Source organism: Bactrocera neohumeralis, unplaced genomic scaffold, assembly GCF_024586455.1.
Source record: "Bactrocera neohumeralis isolate Rockhampton unplaced genomic scaffold, APGP_CSIRO_Bneo_wtdbg2-racon-allhic-juicebox.fasta_v2 cluster11, whole genome shotgun sequence".
Taxonomy (NCBI): Eukaryota; Metazoa; Arthropoda; class Insecta; order Diptera; family Tephritidae; genus Bactrocera; species Bactrocera neohumeralis.
In genome coordinates, this window is record NW_026089624.1 from 12,697,204 (window position 1) to 12,716,615 (window position 19,412).

Genomic DNA, 19,412 nt, shown 5'->3' on the forward strand with positions numbered 1-19,412 from the left:
AACAATTTACAGAGTATGTAAAATCTCTGGAAACAATTTTTTTTACATTGGAACATGTAAATGCGATTTGAAGGCAGCTCCATGTGCATGCGGCTGGGTTCCCGAACGCCTCAAAGAGTTCATGCACGATCAACATAATCAGAGAAGACTAACAATGAATGCATTTATGATGGAAACTGAAGAGCAAGGAGCAACGTCTATGTCATCAATGCCAACATACCAAGATCCCGATGATTTAACATACGCACCGCCACCGGTTCAAGAAGATATGGATAGAAGCACAAGTTCACAATACACAGAGAGATACGATTGTTTTAACTTTGCCTTGGTATGTAACAGATTTGGTGTGCCTGACAGAGTAGCATCAGCATTGGGAACCGCTCTTTTGCAAGATTTTAAAATTAAAGATAAGCATGGGAAACCTCTCATCATGGATAAATCGAAAGTTCGCAGAGAAAAAGAGAAATGCAGACAAGAAGTGATTCGCAAACGGTTAGATGATACCAATTTGTTAACGTTTTCATTCGATGGCAGAAAAGATGATGATAGACGGTGAGCCAACAAACACTGACCCACACGGTGGAATTATACGACGATTCGAATTGCTGTTGAAAAGACCATTGCATTGGTTTGTTTGCCTTCTACACTTCAACGAACTTCCGTTTCGGCATTTGTTTGAAGCTTTCGATAAATCAACCAGCACTGGACCAAGATCGGCAACCGGAAAACTGAGCCGTCAAATCGAAACTTGTGAAACTCTTCCGGTAAGTTATTGCTATCACTCATTTATTATAATTGTCAACCATTTCTAATTATTTTATTATTATATATTTTTAGGTGGTGGACGGCTTCCAGAAAATTGAGTTGCAAAGTATGTCCCCTGCTCTAGAAAAAAAAGAATTTTACTTATACCACATGGCCCATGCAATTTCTAGCGGCGTGGTTCCGGTGGATCTGGCTAACATCAAACCAGGGAAAATTGTACATTCTCGGTGGCTAGATTATTGCGATTATATGTGACAACGGAAAATCCAGATGCAAATTTAAGAATTCTGGTTGAATTTATAATTAAATGTTATGTGCCAATGTACTTCAATATCAAGTATTACAGCTCTGTCGTGTACGGCAGTGCATTATTTTTCAAATTCATTGGTTGGTCACGATTTCTAGAACCTCGTTTACGCCAATCAAGTAATTAAAGATAATCATATTATGCGCATTCGGAAAATATCTTGTCATCAATGTTGTTTGATGATAGGAAAGAAACGCGCGACTGTTCCATCAAGAAAATTCTACGCTATCGAACCGATGTTGACGAGCCAATGGAACTTAGAGTTTATAAAAAACCAGATATAAACTTTAATTGCACAAGTTATACGGAAGTGATATTATTATAAATAAATAAATAAAAATAAAGAAAATACATAGCCATTTAGCTGATTTTTTCACGTAAAGGCCAAAAATGGTGATTTTTTGAAATGATTGTATTGGGAACCCCCCAGGGGGTGTGCCACTGGCATGGGTGGATCGGCAATCCAAAGTTAGTGGGGGTCGGTCCTACGTTTGGACTCGATTGGAGCACTCTAAATGGGTCAAAGTGGGATTTTTCAAAATTTGCCCCTACACAAAAGTTCGACCCAAATTGGGGGACATCAAAATTCGTTTTAGAGGTATGGTTCCTTCGGCAAAGTTTCTTATTTTGATCCCTAGAATATGATCGAGCCGCCCTATTGTGTACATATGTATATAACAATTGTACGAAACTATAAAGGAAACGACAAATAAACATAAAAACATAATGCATAACTATATGCATATAAATATTTACATACATACGTATATTTTTGGGTCATTATTATTTTCTTTCCTTTTGCGTTCTTATCTTAAAAGATACACGTACTAAAAAATGATATACAAATTAATCGCGAGTATGTTGCAGATACTTACATTTAACTGATACACGGAAAAAAAAATTAATATCAGTAATATATACAAATATATATTGAGACGAAACGATTCTTTTACACATGGCTGAAGCAGCGCACTACTTCCGGTCTTTGATCAAGTCTCCTCTGGGAGCCTAAGAACATCCGTTCGAAGGCGAGCTACTGTGAGACGGCGAAACATAAAACCCCACCGCATTCACTCCGGTGAATGAACGTCTAGCCACAATCCGCATCAAAGCGAGGTTCTTCAACATATCGCTGATTTGCGCCCACGCCCCGACGGAAGAGTAGGACGATGTGACCAAAGATGCCTTCTATGAGCGCTTGGAGCGCGCTTATGAGAGCTGCCCCCGCCACGATGTCAAATTCGTGCTTGGCGACTTTAACGCCAGGGTGGGCAAAGAAGGTATATTTGGCACTACGGTTGGTAAATTCAGCCTCCACGACGAAACATCCCCAAATGGGTTGAGGCTGATTGACTTCGCCGGGGCCCGAAATATGGTTATCTGTAGTACTCGATTCCAGCATAAGAAGATTCATCAAGCTACCTGGCTGTCTCCAGATCGAAAAACTACCAACCAGATCGATCATGTTGTGATAGATGGAAGACACGTCTCCAGTGTTTTAGATGTGTGTGCGCTCCGAGGTCCTAACATCGACTCGGACCACTATCTTGTTGCAGCCAAGATTCGCACCCACCTCTGTGCGGCAAAAAACGCACGCCAACAAACACAAGGAAGGTTCGACATCGAGAAGCTGCAATCACAACAGACAGCCGAACGATTTTCTACTCGGCTTGCACTCCTGCTCTCTGAGAGCACTCATCAACAACTCGGTTTAAGGGAACTGTGGGACGGCATTCCGAACTCCTTACGTACAGCTGCAACCGAAACCATTGGTTTTCGGAAAGTGCAAAAGAACAGCTGGTATGACGAGGAGTGCCGTGTCGCAGCGGAGAGAAAACAGACTGCCTACCTCGCAACGTTACGATCGACCACTACACGTGCGGGATGGGATAGATACCGAGAGTTGAAGAGGGAAGCGAGACGCATTTTCAGACAGAAGAAGAAAGAGGCTGAAATGCGTGAGTACGAAGAGCTTGATAAGCTGGCCGACAGGGGAAATGCTCGAAAATTCTACGAAAAAATGCGGCGGCTTACAGAAGGTTTCAAGACCGGAGCATACTCTTGTAGAACCCCCAAAGGTGATCTAGTCACTGATGCCTAGAGCATAGTGAAATTATGGAGGGAACACATCTCCAGCCTGCTGAATGGCAGTGAACGCACAACACCAGGAGAAGGAGAACCCGATTCCCCAATCGATGGAGATAGAGCAGACGCTCCATTACCCGAACATGAAGAAGTTCGAATAGCAATTGCCCGCCTCAAGAACAACAAAGCGGCAGGGGCCCGCGGACTGCCGGCCGAGCTATTCAAACACGGCGGCGAAGAACTAATATGGGGCATGCATGAGCTTCTTTGTAAAATATGGTCGGACGAAAGCATGCCCAACGATTGGAATTTAAGTGTGCTATGCCCAATCCATAAAAAAGGAGACCCCACAATCTGCGCCAACTACCGTGGGGTTTGCCTCCTCAACATCGCATATAAGGTTCTACCGAGCGTATTGTGTGAAAGATTAAAGCCCACCGTCAATAAACTGATTGGACCTTATCAGTGTGGCTTCAGACCTGAAAAATCAACAACCGACCAGATATTCACCATGCGCCAAATTTTGGAAAATACCCGTGAAAGGAGAATCGACACACACCACCTCTTCGTCGATTTCAAAGCTGCTTTCGACAGCACGAAAAGGAGCTGCCTTTATGCCGCGATGTCTGAATTTGGTATCCCCGCAAAACTAATACGGCTGTGTAAACTGACGTTGAGCAACACGAAAAGCTCCGTCAGGATCGGGAAGGACCTCTCCGAGCCGTTCGATACCAAACGAGGTTTCAGACAAGGCGACTCCCTATCGTGCGACTTCTTCAACCTGCTTCTGGAGAAAATAGTTCGAGCTGCAGAACTAAACAGAGAAGGTACCATCTTCTATAAGAGTGTACAGCTGCTGGCGTATGCCGACGATATTGATATCATCGGCCTCAACACCGGCGCCGTTAGTTCTGCTTTCTCCAGGCTGGACAAGGAAGCACAGAAAATGGGTCCGGCAGTGAACGAGGGCAAGACGAAATATCTCCTATCATCAAACAAACAGTCGTCGCACTCGCGACTTGGCTCTTACGTCATTGTTGACAGTCATAACTTTGAAGTTGTAGATAATTTCGTCTATTTAGGAACCAGCATTAACACCACCAACAATGTCAGCCTGGAAATCCAACGCAGGATTGCTCTTGCCAACAGGTGCTACTTCGGACTGAGTAGGCAATTGAAAAGTAAAGTCCTCTCTCGACGAACAAAAGCCAAACTCTATAAGTCACTCATAATTCCCGTCCTGCTCTATGGTGCAGAGGCTTGGGCGATGACAGCAACCGATGAGTCGACGTTACGAGTTTTCGAGAGAAAAGTTCTGCGAAAGATTTATAGTCCTTTGCGCATTGGCCACGGCGAATATCGCATTCGATGGAACGATGAGCTGTACGAGATATACGACGACATTGACATAGTTCAGCGAATTAAAAGACAGCGGCTACGCTGGCTAGGTCATGTTGTCCGGATGGATGAAAACACTCCAGCTCTGAAAGTATTCGACGCAGTACCCGCCGGGGGAGGCAGAGGAAAAGGAAGACCTCCACTCCGTTGGAAGGACCAAATGGAAAATTACCTGGCTTCGCTTGGAATATCCAATTGGAGCCACGTAGCGAAAAGAAGATACGACTGGCGCGCTGTTGTTAACTCGGCTATAATCGCGTAAGCGGTGTCTACGCCAATTAAGAAGAAGATATATTGAGACGATTTATGCGGTGAATACGCGTTCGCAAATTTATATAACTCAAATTAATAATAATTAATAATAAAAAATTCAATTATATTTTTCTTTTCATTTTTATTTACAAATTTGCTCATATTACCAATTTTTTAATTGTATATCAAAGCAAAACATTTTTAAGCTCAAAGCTTACAATTTAATTCTATAATGCAATCTGAGAAATCAAAAGAGGTTAAACCAAGAACACCTCAATTATTGGAAATTCCAAAAATGGCTGATGATGATAAATCACAAAGCACACTTGCAGAAACTACACGCTCAAAGCAGGGTACAAAACAAAAAAGAACCAAAGATAATTCAGGGTCGTGTTTCATAACTGAAAGTGACAGTTTTATTAGATACTGCACAAGATTTTCTGCTTCCCATGTTAATGACAATACATAATCGGTTCTAAATTTAAAAATTCAAGACATAGATAGCATATGGGCACGCCTTTTGGCAGCATACGACACAGTACTAGATACTGACGATGCTGAACTCCCAGAAAACATAAAAGCTTCGGTGTCAGCTAAATATGAAAACTGCCTCGAATAATACTAAATTACGAAGGCAATGATATTAGACGAAATAAATTTATTAAGGCTATGTAGAGCCACTACTCCTCCTCTGAGAGTAGTTACGACTCAAAAAGAAGACCTAGATACAGGTATATTCTTGAAAGTACCAGCTTGTGATACTGAAGTTTTTCACGGAGGTTATGATCAATGGCCGTCCTTCCGGGACATGTTCACTGCTGTATTCATAAACCATTCCAAACTTTCACGTGCTGAAAAGCTGTACCACCTCAGGTACAAAACAAAACGGGAAACAGGCAGTATCGTCAAGCGTTTCGCTTTAAATGACGAAAGCTTAATCTGGCTTGGGAAGCACTAGTCGAAAGATACGAAAATGAAAGAGTATTGGTAGACAACCAAATAACAATTTTAATGAATTCACCAAAAATTCAACAAGAAACCAGCTAAAAACTTCAACAACTATACTCGACAATGACTAATTGTTTATCTGTGTTAGAAAAACAAAAAAATTTCACAGAATCGTGGGACCCTATCCTAGTAAATATTTGTACAGCAACACTGCCTGATGCTGCTTTGCTACGATGGTAGCAACCACTAGCGGCATGAAAGAAATCGCCAAAATGGCATCAATTGAAAGAATTATGAACAACTCAGTACGAAATAGCTGAGTGAGTTGACAAAAAAATAGCCAAGCCAAAAAAAAGTCAAAATGACTCGAATAAAAACTTTTTTAAACCCCAAGCCAGCAATAATAAACAATATAATAGGCACGTTAATAGAAGCCAAATATTCGTAATATATGTAAATGAGGTCATAACATAAGATCTTGCGAGAAATTTAAAAAACTATCCGTTTCTGACAGGAACAATCTTCTCAGACAACATAAACTTTGCATCAACTGTCTGTCCAATTGTCACAGGACAAAAGACTGTGAAAGCAAATTCAATTGTGTGTACTGTCAACGAAGACAACGCTCCTTGCTTCATATTGCAAATTTTCAAAATATGAAGCAAAATAAATTTCATAAAACCACCGGGTTAGTCACTTCAACCAAAAATGGTAATCACGAAAAAAGGGAAGAACAACCATGTTGCTCTAAAGCAGCAAAAATTCAAGCTCTTCATTCCGAAAATGAAAGCAAAATTCTTTTACCCACTGCGGTCATCGTTATTGAACATAGAGAAGAATTATTCAAATTAAGAGCATTAATCGATCAAGGTTCTCAAAGATACCTTTATAGCTAAAGTTGCCAGTCAAAAATTAAAATTTTCAAATTTCGGGAATGGGCGGAAGAATTATACAAGATTTGCCCGATCACTATAATCTCCCCAAACGCGGATATAAGAATAGATGCACAAGCCATCGTTCTACCGCAACTCACAAATTTGCTCCCAAGCTGTGAAGTAAATAAAAAGCAATGGGTTAAATGCTCATATCCCAAATTAGCAGATCCCAATTGCCATACCCCATCACAAATCGATATGTTATTAGGTAGTGACTTAATACTTCAAATAATTCTTAAAAGTATAAAAAAAATATCCAATAAATTGTTAGCCCAAAATACAATTTAAGTTAGATATTAAGTGGCCAAGTCACAGAAAAAATTAATTCTTTCACAACTGAAGTTGAAAATATTTCAAACGAATATTTAAATAATAAACTCAAAAAATTCTGGGAAGTAGAAGAATTACCTCAGATTACTCAACATAGCTCTAGGCCACTCTAGAATATCAGCAGTCCAGCAATTTCTAAGCCTGGAAAAAAGCCTGATAAAGAAAAGTTAGCTTAAATCAGCATATGATAATGCGGCCGAATATCGAGACCTCGATCATATGGATGAAGCTGTACCATATGAAAACGTATCTATAGGTAGATATTTATTTTCTTATCTGCCCCATCACGGGGTAAAAAGTACGAGCGGTTTTCAATGCCTGAATGTGTACGAACTCATGCAAATCCCTCAACGACGTACTATGCACTGGCCCAACCTTACAACCTGATCTCATGCTGCTAATACTAAATTGGCACTTGTTTAAATACGTTTTCAATGGGAATGCAGATAAAATAAACAGACAAATTCTAGTACATAAAGATTACCAAGATTTCAAGCGTATAGTCTTCCGCAAATCGTCACCTTTGGCATCAATTGCGCACCCTATTTGGCGATCAGGACACTGCATGAAGTGACAAAAACTGTGAAACAAATTTGCCCTTTGCAACTTCTGTGTTACAAACACATGATATTCTATCAGGTAGCCACAGTTTGTCATTATTGTGCGAATCACTATCTCAAGTATTCAAAGTACTAAATTCAGCGGGATTCCCCTTAAAGAAAAATGCATCAAATCATCCCGAAATAACAAAAAACATAAAACAGGAAGACTTATTAGATACAGATTTCCTTAAATTTGAAACGGCCAGTACAACAAAAACCCTGGGGATTCAATGGAATGCGATAACAGATCAATTCTCATATAGAATTGAGTCAATATCTGCAATGTCCGCTATAATCAAACGCCAAATACTTTCCTCGGTGGCAAAACTTTTCGACCCCGCAGGATGGCTTTCGCCAATAATGATTCAAGCTAAAATCCTCATTCAAGAATTGTGGCAAGATGGCACTGAATGGGATGAACAGGTAAAACCTTTACGTTTAGCAAAATGAATTCAATTTGCTAACAACTTACATACTATATCTGAAAGGCTTCTTTCGCAATAGTCTACGTACGCACTCAGTACGATAATAAAATATCTGCACACCTCTTGATAGTCAAAGCCAAAGTTGCACCTTTGAAGACTTTGAATGGTGCTCTTCTGTTAGCAAAATTAATTTCAACAGTCCAAACCCATCTCAAATTAAACGATCATAAAATGTACCTTTGGTCAGACTCAGAGATAGTTTTAGCATGGTTAGAATATATCAAATCTTAGACTTGTTTGGCTCAGCAAAATGGCAACATGTTGCAAGTGCAGATAACCCAGCGGATCTTGGGACAAGAGGTTGCAAGCCATTGTCCCTCACCAGCACTACACTCTGGTGGAACGGTCCCACATGGCTAACAAAATCACCAGAATTCTGGCCAAAATCTCCTGCTCGGAATATCATACCTCCGGAAAGTCGGAAAATAGAAAATTTTCATATCACTCCAGAAGAGGATGATATTCTCCACCGATTTTCATCATTTCCTAGAGCACTAAGAGTAGTCGCTCACATGCACAAATTCACCCAAAGACTTAAAAAAAAATTAAAGGAATACCAAATGATCCTTGCGTACAACTAACGCATTCCGACTTGTAACATGCCAAGGTTAGTCTCACACATACACCCGAACTCGCTATTACAGTCGAGAGAAAACAAAGTTGGTCGAAAGACGACCACTCGAAAAGAGAAACTCTCTTCTCGTCTTAAATACATTCTTGGACACTAAAGGATTAATAAGGGCAAATGGAAGATTAGCGAATTCCGGCCTCAGTTATAACGAACGGCATCCCATTATTATATCTGAGAAATCCCGTTTTACTCATTTATTTTTAATATATCTTCACCAGCCATTCCGACAAGAATTTTATATACCGCGCCTAAAGCCACAAATTAAAAATACGATTTTTATGTGTAAACAATGGACCTTGTACAAACATAAAATGCGCACACAGATCATGGCCGCCTTACCACTTGAACGCTGCAATTATGCTCTACCCTTTACTATTACTGGGGTTGATTTTGCTGAACGTTTCCAGATAAAGGCCTCGATTTAAAGGTCTTCTTCATTTAGAAAAGGGTATGTGGCTGCGTTGTATGTTTTACGACAAAGGCATTACACCTCCAGCTTTATTCAGATCTAAAACTGCGGCTTTCCTCGCAGCATTTGCACGCTTTATCGGACGACGCGGATTTCCCTCAAAGATTATGAGCGATAATAGGATAAACTTTATCGGAGCTCAAAGAGCCACCGAGAAAGAGTTTATAAACTTCAAGAAAGAAGTCTCCCCTCAAATTGTTAAAAAATATGCACCTCAAGGGATCGATTGGCAGTTTATACCTCCATGTTCCCGATCCATGGGCAGACTTTGGGAATCAGCAGTAAAAAGCTTTAAGTCCCATTTAAAGAAAACGGCTGGTAATCATAAATTCAATTATGAGGAGTTTACTACATTACTCACTCGGATCGAGCCGTATTAAATTCATGACCTATATCACCACTCTGGCAAGATCCCTCCGACTTCACAGCCCTTACACCTGGACACTTCCTCAGAGGAGCTCCTCTTCTCACCATTCCTGAGGTAGAAGGAGACTCACTCACTTTAATAAACGGATGGGAAAAGGTTAAAATTCTTCATCATGAATTCACTTAGATGGAAGGAAGATTACCTCAAAGATCTCCATAAGAAACATCGATGAAAAACGATCCAGAAGGAACCCAGTGCAGGCGAATGGCGACTAGGCCGCATTGAAAAGGTACATCGGGGACGAGATGGTCATATAAGAGTAGTAGATGTGCGAACACAAACTGGCCTACTAACTCGACAATATGAAATTGTTTCCTTCCAAATACCGAAGAACCGGTCACTGAAACCAAGCAAACGCAAGCGCATAAATAAAATCAAGCAATAATTATTTAAAAATACCCCGTTTTATAATTCGTCCGTACAAACCAAAAACCTAATTAACGCGATTAATGATGAACAACTAAATACATATATATATGTCCATGTCATCGACTCCATTTCCTGAAGAGATGCACGATCTTCAAGACCATGCCGCCCGCTCAGCGCCAACAGGTCGCGCGAGCCCACGGCCACTACAGGACGTGCTTGGCAGACACGCACGCTACTTTGGAGTGTATGTCCGATGTCCACGCAACGCACGCCGGTCACCGGCAAAGTCAACAGCGGCACAGTCAACATGGGAATCAGGTGCAACGCCGAAGAGCCCTTCATTCTAAGCAACCCCGAGGTGCACGCTCGCAGACACCCTTCATCATAGTCAAAAACTACAACGGCTTCTAGGCAATTAATTCGCCTAGAGGGGCGGGGATGTTTATGCGACGAACAACCTCTGAAAATTTCATCAAGATTGGTCTAGCCGTTCTCGAGCCTTAGATATTTGTGGACTGCCACCAAAATATGTAAATAAATTCAAACTCTTCTACTACTACATTGAAATACGGAAGTTGCGGGCAAAACTGGTACATGTATAGGAATAGTGTAATTTGAAAATTTACATTATATTATAACATTAAGTGTAAGTAAAAATGTGTACTAAGTATATTTTAAAAAACATGGAATTAGTTTTCACTCGAAAACTATAAATTTGAGAGAGGTTTATGAAATATATTTCTTAATCAGGAGAACTTCCTCGATTCAATATGAATGTGTAAGCCGTAGTAGACTTATAGTTTTCAAGGTATTCGCATTTAGTCCAAATATTCGAATGTTTATAATCTTCTATATATAAAAATGAAACGCTATTTCGTTTTAATTAAAGTTAGATTTAACATGGACATTAACATTTTCGACGCCTCGTCAAAAAATTAATCCGCTGAAGGCTCTAAAGGCACATTCAGCAAGACATGGACACAAGGACTTTACGTCCATTCGCAAAAACCAAAAGGTCATAAAGACCGTCCTATAAATTAACTCGCGGGTTACGTTTATTGAAAAGGTCCTTGCCGAAAAGGCAAGGTGAATATACTTTTTGTGATTATATTAATATTTATTTCATAACATTACATTAATATAACTCATTCACAGGTTAGGGAGCGTTCAAGTATTACGTAACGCAATTTGCGGGGGAGGGGGGTCTCGTAAAACGTTACGAAACATTACAGGGCCGGGAGGGGGTCCTTCTTACAACACGTTACGTAACATTGTTTCTATTGTTAAATAATAAAATAGCGAATTAAAATTCACAAGATGGCAACCTTTTCGTTTATATTTCACGGGGAATCCCTAGGTTGTGTTGTACGTCATTTAATGTGGTTTTTATTGTCAGTATTCGTTATTAAAGTGTATCATAGTATTCAACTGTGTCAAAAAATGCCAACGATATTTGGAAAATGGCTAAAGAAAAACTAAAAGATAAAGAAAAGTTTATAGAACATATAAATGATATTATACGACAGTTGAAGGTGAAGGCCACAAAGAAGAAAGCAACAATGCTTAGTTATTTTACACAGGTAAGTTTACTTCTAAAACGTAATTATGACAAGTATTATAATATGTAATACAAATCTTGAACTTTCAAAAACTGGTAATAAGATCATAAGTATTATTTATTTCTAGCTACCTATGAAAACATCAAGCACGCTAGCACCACGCCCAGGCACGCTAAGGCCCAATGTTCCCTCGACTTCACTTGCTCTTCAACAAAACAGGTACATTATGTTCATTTTTATCGCATGTGCCAATATTACCTATTTCTAATGTTAACCTCTTGATATTTACAGGATTCGGAAGTTGTAGCTTCATCCACGTGTTCATCTCATATGGAATCGATTGTCGCAGTCACTGCACATAAAAGCACTAAACGAAAGATGAGCGATACCCACGATGAACAAAGTCAGAATACTGATGAGGAAATTGTGCAGACACCGTCTACGGAAGCACACACGACTCTGATTGATTCGGGCTTCACTAAAAATGTTACAAGCCGGCTCTAGATGTATGAAAAAAATTAGTCTACTGCAACAGAGAATAAATGTTCTTACTGAAGCAAGGGACACTGGAATAGCCAAAAATGATGTTCACGACGAAATAAAAAAGCTACGCAAAGAGTTTAAAGAAAAAGAAAAATGTTTAAAGAAAATAAGAGACTCTGCTAAGCGTGCAAAAAAAATTCGAACCAAAGAAAAACTGGAGAAAATTGAACGTCAGAGAAACAATCCTCCTGTAGCACAACCTCGAACTGACTCTGGACAGCCACTTTAGTTCACTCGCAACCTGCTTTCCTAGAGACCATAATTAATATTGCCATTCATGGCAGCGCTGCTGATGAACGCCGCCGAACAGAGATGATTAGGAGTTGTCTCACTCTGTCCGACCTGCATGAGAGGCTGTTGTTAATGGGGTTCAAAATTTCTCGAAGCGGCACATATCTTCATTTACTCCCACGCGTTTCTAACACTCAAGAGGGAAGAAGGCACATACGTACCGTACTCGTAAAGTTAGCAAAACCACAGACCGAGATGCACAAAGAGCACGAGGATGGGGAATTTTGCACTGCCACAATCAGATCATTGGCATCTCTTGCGTCGCTTCTGGGACCGCAGCAAGTATTCGTTCTCTCACAAGACGATAAGGCACGTGTACCAATAGGTTTACCGGCAGTGAAAAGTCAGAGCTCTCTTTTGATGCATATGGAATACAGAATACTTTTACCTGAACATGACTGGGTCGTGACAGAGCGTCGCATGGCTCCCCTCAGCAAACGACTGGCAGGCGTCATTCTGCCTCATACGAATGTTGATTTGGAAAAACGTAATTTTCAGCACGCTGGAGAAACACTTGCAGAAGTATGCAGTCGTAAACGACGTTTCGGCAGTGTATAGACAGCCCGAAGATAGCATGCAGGATCCAGCAGAACCATATCGTAATACTTGAACGCTCCCTTATTGTTTGTGTGTGTCAACAGAACTTTCGGCTTAACACTTTCAAAATTCTACTTTCACGCTATGGGCTTCAAATTAACAGCGAACACGAATTCTTACAGTTCTACATCGTAATGGTCAATGACCATCTGTAGTGGAGGGGTTCCGTCGCCGAGGCATTCGAATGGTTTACTGGTGATGCGCGTTTAAGTCAGGCATTAGGCACCATGGCGGAAAGGTATCGCAAAGTTTGGATGCCTAAATTAACTTACCTAATGTTTTTCTATGTGCTTCTAGATGGCACTCAACATTTTCCAATTTGCTGATGTGTCGTCTAATAACATAAGATTGTGTGTATATGTAAGTACTTTATTATATGTTGGTCCTCATGAATTTATTGAATAGTTTCTAATAGCAGATTAGATTCGCCAATAGTGGACGGCATTAATTTGGCTTGGCTCTCGAAAGTTCTGAATCAGGAAAATAACGTTATTCTAATGACTACATCCAGGTGCTATCAATAACACTAATTCTATTTGGAACACTGTTAACGTTCTCGCAAAACTTACTAGTGACGTAAGACGTATTTTTGCAAAGATGAATTTAATACAAGAATTTATTTAAATTAGGCACGAAAGATCATCAAACAAAAAGTGGAAGGATCCTGAATAACAGTAAGTAAATTATGTTACTCTTTTCGATATTAAATATAATTGTGATCATATGTATATCGGCAGTATCGCAATATATAATTATACATTATTAAATTATAACTGGACACTATTGTATAGGGATTACCAAACAAAAGTAGGCCGGAGGCCAAAAAAAATTTTTGTTTGATGTTGATGAGCGCAATATTGTACCTAAAGTGGAAATAAATCCAAAGATAAGTGTTCCTAACTTAACAGTTGAAGTGTCAAAAACTATAAATAAGCAAATATTAATTGAATCAGTTCTTCGTGTTCTTCACAAAAGTAATTTACATGGTCGGATAGCACGTGAAAAGACATTTATCTCTAGTGTAAATAAGAAAAAAAGTGGCAAAGTGTAATGTTCACTGAAGTCATTTTGGGATCTGTTGGACGACAAATTGTATGGAGGAAGCCAAACACGGAGCTGGCAAATAAAAATTTAGTTGGGATAGTGAAACTTGGCGGTAGTTCAGTTATGCTAACTGAGTCTAAGGGAGTTAATGGAGTGGGTACCATTGAATTTATTGGATGCAACATGAGATTTATTTGAATATACTGAAGTGAAATTTACGTGCAAGCTTGGAGAAACTAAAGCTACCGTCAGTACTTTGGTTCCAACAGCGATCCAAAACATACATCAATGATAGTCAAATAATGGAATATGTATTTGTAATGCTCCAAAACAGCTTAAGACTCCCCCGAAATTAATCCCATAGATCACTTATGGGAGATACTGAAATCTGAAAAATTCAATCCCAGTACCAAAAAAGATCTAAAAAAGGAGATTATCAGGATATGGGGCGAAATATCACATAATTTTACAAAAAAGCTGTAATAGATGGGTATACTCAATTTTGTGACCTGAATTTATCAATAATTTTAGTTTTTTGCTTAATGTTAAATACAAAAATTAATTTATGTTCAAATATAGTTGATAAGAGTTCAAACTTTAAATGTGCATAAGAAAAATCAAATATATCCACTAAATTTTCCATAATTTGTGTATTTCTTTTACGAACTCTTGTGTATAGTTATATTTGGGACTAACTGTTTAAACCTTTTACTAAAACTATCATTAAAACCATACCTAAATGTTCACCAAAATAATTGATTTTAAGCAGGAAAATTCAGTTTGGAAAGTATATCTTCTTCTTTACTGGTGCAGACACCGCTTAGCGCGGACAATTCGTTCTTTCTCTTTGCTGTTTGGCGCCAATTCGAGATTCCAAAGGTAGCCTGGTCCTTCTCCACTTCATCTCTTCAACGGACTGGATGTCTTCCTCTGCTTCCCCCGGCGGATACTGCGTCGAATACTTTCAGAGCTGGAATGTTTTTTCCTTTTTCCATACGGACGACATACGGACGACATACGGATTGCCAATGCGGAAAGGACCATATATCTTCTGCAGAAACTTTCTCCCAAAACCCGTAACGTCGACTCATCGGATGTTGTCCATGCCTCTGCACCATATAGCAGGACGGAAATAATGAGTGATTTATACAGTTTGGTCTTTGTTCGTCGAGAAAAGACTTAGAGGCTAATATTAAATAATTTGTAAAAATGATTGTTATAAGGATATGTAGTTTTATACATACATATGTACTTGTAGAAATGCTAATATTTAAAAGCTAATCCTAAATAATTACCGAGATTTTGTAAAAATAAAAAGGAAATACTCTTATATACAATCATGAAAATTTCAAAAAAAATAATAAAAGAGGAGTTTTAATTTTTTTTATTTAAAAAGAAAAAGGTAACAGATGCGATAGACATCGGTCACCAATGAATAACGAAACAAATATAATAAAGCAAGTAGCGATGTAACCGACGCACAAGCTCTGTAAACGTGTAAGCGACTTGTCATTGTTTACTTTTGAATGCATTAAAATATTTGTTACTTTTGTTCAGAGATTGGGAAAAAAGTAACACATCGCCATTTGATGCTTCTCGCTCTAACCAATTGCAAATATGGCATGCTTTCTTGTTCGTAAACGTGTAAGCAATTTGTTATTGTTCTATTTTGCATACGTTAAACTATTTGTTACTTTTATTCAGAAAGATGATATATGTATATAACTTAAATTCAGAAATAATCCTTCTCTTATAATGGTATGTCTGTATGTCAAAAATGGGTTGAGCCCCATATACTTAATATCAGGATTTTCGAACATCCGGCTGACTTTATCCTACATGATTGGTTTTATAATACACCTTAAAATATTTCCCTGGCTTGGATTCTGGCAAATTGCAGGAGTTTAAAATGTTCGGTTGCATTCGAACTTAGCTCTCCCTTACTTCTTTATACTATTTTGCCATGTTTAATTAGAAAAAACATATTTACTTAAACTAATTAATACCACACATGTATACATAGCGTGTGAGGAATAATCAATTTTATAAATGCGGGTTGTTAATATAACTGTTTCAAAGTTATTAATAAATAACTGTTTCGTAATTTCAAACGTAATTATACATATTATTACAAGTTATAAAAGAGAACACAAAACGTCGGTAGAGGAATAACTATAAAACAATAACAACATTAAATTTTTTTCCATAACTTATGGCTACTACTCTTCTTTGTAAGTTTCTGTAATACTTTTCTTAATTTTCTTGTTTCACACTTCTTCTCTGTTTCACACACAGATCCCAAAATCATCGCTATTCTTTGCTAACTCAGCCAAAATAACATCGCCTTCATCGGCGGCCATACCTTTCTGTCGTAGTGGATATTCAAAATACATTTTAAATTTCTGCAAATTGGAACAATTATTATCTTTTTCTCTGTTACATTTTTTCATTTGCAAATACTTTTCTAATTTATACACATTATTCTTGAGCACACGAAATACTAAATGGCACGGTATGCTTGGACAATTCCGGTCATTATCGGTATTGGCTGTTTGTATTGTGTTAAACACTAACCCAGCGATGCCTTGCCCTTCAACGTTAATTAAATGCGTTTGGAATAACGCCTCAAAGCCTTTATCACACAACCATCGGGTACCTGTAGTAAAGAAAAAAAAATTGTGCATATTAGTAAAATTCGTGAATTGAAAACAATTGGTGACAAGCATAGTTATTTCCAACGCTACTCACAGTTCCATCTCGATCATAGGTGATATTGCAAAGTTTCTCTTTCATCATGCAGTTTCAAAAGCAGCGGTTTGATTAAACTTCTTCTTCTTCTTAATTGGCGTAGACACCGCTTACGCGATTATAGCCGATTTAACAACAGCGCGCCAGTCGTTTCTTCTTTTCGCTACGTGGCGCCAGTTGGATATTCTAAGCGAAGCCAGGTCCTTCTCCACTTGGTCCTTCCAACGGAGTGGAGGTCTTCCTCTTTCTCTGCCTCTGCCTCTGCCTCTGCCTCCCCCGGCGGGTACTGCGTCGAATACTTTCAGAGCTGGAGTGTTTTCATCCATCCGGACAACATGACCTAGCTAGCGTAGCCGCTGCCTTTTAATTCGCTGAACTATGTCAATGTCATCGTATATCTCGTACAGCTCATCGTTCCGAGAGGGGACTTTACTTTTCAATTGCCTACTCAGTCCGAAGTAGCACCTGTTGGCAAGAGCAATCCTGCGTTGGATTTCCAGGCTGACATTGTTGGTGGTACTAATGCTGGTTCCTAAATAGACGAAATTATCTACAACTTCAAAGTTATGACTGTCAACAGTGACGTTGAAGCCAAGTCGCGAGTGCGACGACTGTTTATTTGATAACAGGAGATATTTCGTTTTGCCCTCGTTCACTGCCAGACCCATTTTCTGTGCTTCCTTGTCCAGCCTGGAGAAAGCAGAACTAACAGCGCGGGTGTTGAGGCCGATGATATCAATATCGTCGGCATACGCCAGCAGCTGTACACTCTTATAGAAGATGGTACCTTCTCTGTTTAGTTCTGCAGCTCGAACTATTTTCTCCAGGAGCAGGTTGAAGAAGTCACACGATAGGGAGTCGCCTTGTCTGAAACCTCGTTTGGTATCGAACGGCTCGGAGAGGTCCTTCCCGATCCTGACGGAGCTTTTCGTGTTGTTCAACGTCAGTTTACACAGCCGTATTAGTTTTGCGGGGATACCAAATTCAGACATCGCGGCATAAAGGCAGCTCCTTTTCGTGCTGTCGAAGGCAGCTTTGAAATCGACGAAGAGGTGGTGTGTGTCGATTCTCCTTTCACGGGTCTTTTCCAAGATTTGGCGCATGGTGAATATCTGGTCGGTTGTTGATTTTCCAGGTCTGAAGCCACACTGATAAGGTCCAATCAGTTTGTTGACGGTGGGCTTTAATCTTTCACACAATACGCTCGGTAGAACCTTATATGCGATGTTGAGGAGGCAAACCCCACGGTAGTTGGCGCAGATTGTGGGGTCTCCTTTTTTATGGATTGGGCATAGCACACTTAAATTCCAATCGTTGGGCATGCTTTCGTCCGACCATATTTTACAAAGAAGCTCATGCATGCTCCCTATTAGTTCTTCGCCGCCGTGTTTGAATAGCTCGGCCGGCAGTCCGCGGGCCCCTGCCGCTTTGTTGTTCTTGAGGCGGGCAATTGCTATTCGAACTTCTTCACGGTCGGGTAATGGAGCGTCTGCTCTATCTCCATCGATTGGGGAATCGGGTTCTCCTTCTCCTGGTGTTGTGCGTTCACTGCCATTCAGCAGGCTGGAAAAGTGTTCCCTCCATAATTTAAGTATGCTCTGGGCATCAATGACTAGATCACCTTTGGGAGTTCTACAAGAGTATGCTCCGGTCTTTAAACCTTCTGTAAGCCGCCGCATTTTTTCGTTGAATTTTCGAGCATTACTCCTGTCGGCCAGCTTATCAAGCTCTTCGTACTCCCGCAATTCAGCCTCTTTCTTCTTCTGTCTGCGTCTCGCTTCCCTCTTCAACTCTCGGTATCTATCCCATCCCGCACGTGTAGTGGTCGATCGTAACGTTGCGAGGTAGGCAGTCTGTTTTCTCTCCGCTGCGACACGGCACTCCTCGTCGTACCAGCTGTTCTTTTGCACTTTCCGAAAACCAATGGTTTCGGTTGCAGCTGTACGTAAGGAATTTGAAATGCCGTCCCACAGTTCCCTTATACCGAGTTGTTGACGAGTGCTCTCAGAGAGCAGGAGTGCAAGCCGAGTAGAAAATCGTTCGGCTGTCTGTTGTGATTGCAGCTTCTCGACGTCGAACCTTCCTTGTGTTTGTTGGCGTGCGTTTTTTGCTGCACAGAGGCGGGTGCGAATCTTGGCTGCAACAAGATAGTGGTCCGAGTCGATGTTAGGACCTCGGAGCGCACGCACATCTAAAACACTGGAGACGTGTCTTCCATCTATCACAACATGATCGATCTGTTTGGTAGTTTTTCGATCCGGAGACAGCCAGGTAGCTTGATGAATCTTCTTATGCTGGAATCTAGTACTACAGATAACCATATTTCGGGCCCCGGCGAAGTCAATCAGCCTCAACCCATTTGGGGATGTTTCGTCGTGGAGGCTGAAGTTACCGACCGTAGTGCCAAAGATACCTTCTTTGCCCACCCTGTCGTTAAAGTCGCCAAGCACGAATTTGACATCGTGGCGGGGGCAGCTCTCTAAAGCGCGCTCCAAGCGCTCATAGAAGGCATCTTTGGTCACATCGACCTTTTCTTCCGTCGAGGCGTGATGTTTCGCCTTCTCACATTAGCTACTGGGTCAAAGACCGGAAGTAGTGAGCTACTTGAGCCATGTGTAAAAGAATCG

The 19,412-nt window shown here is 40.2% G+C and overlaps 1 long non-coding RNA gene across 3 annotated transcripts; it reads left to right on the plus strand.

Moving 5' to 3' along the window:
• Positions 1-11,858: 11,858 nt before the first annotated feature.
• Positions 11,859-14,537, plus strand: LOC126765988 (uncharacterized). 3 transcript variants are annotated; one of them, XR_007668690.1, is made up of 4 exons: positions 11,859-13,231; positions 13,291-13,353; positions 13,412-13,569; positions 13,623-14,537. It is a non-coding gene; the product is annotated as an uncharacterized LOC126765988 (long non-coding RNA). The 3 variants fall into 3 exon arrangements; XR_007668689.1 differs by having other exon boundaries at positions 13,409-14,537; XR_007668688.1 differs by having other exon boundaries at positions 13,412-14,537.
• The last annotated feature ends 4,875 nt before the right edge of the window (positions 14,538-19,412 follow it).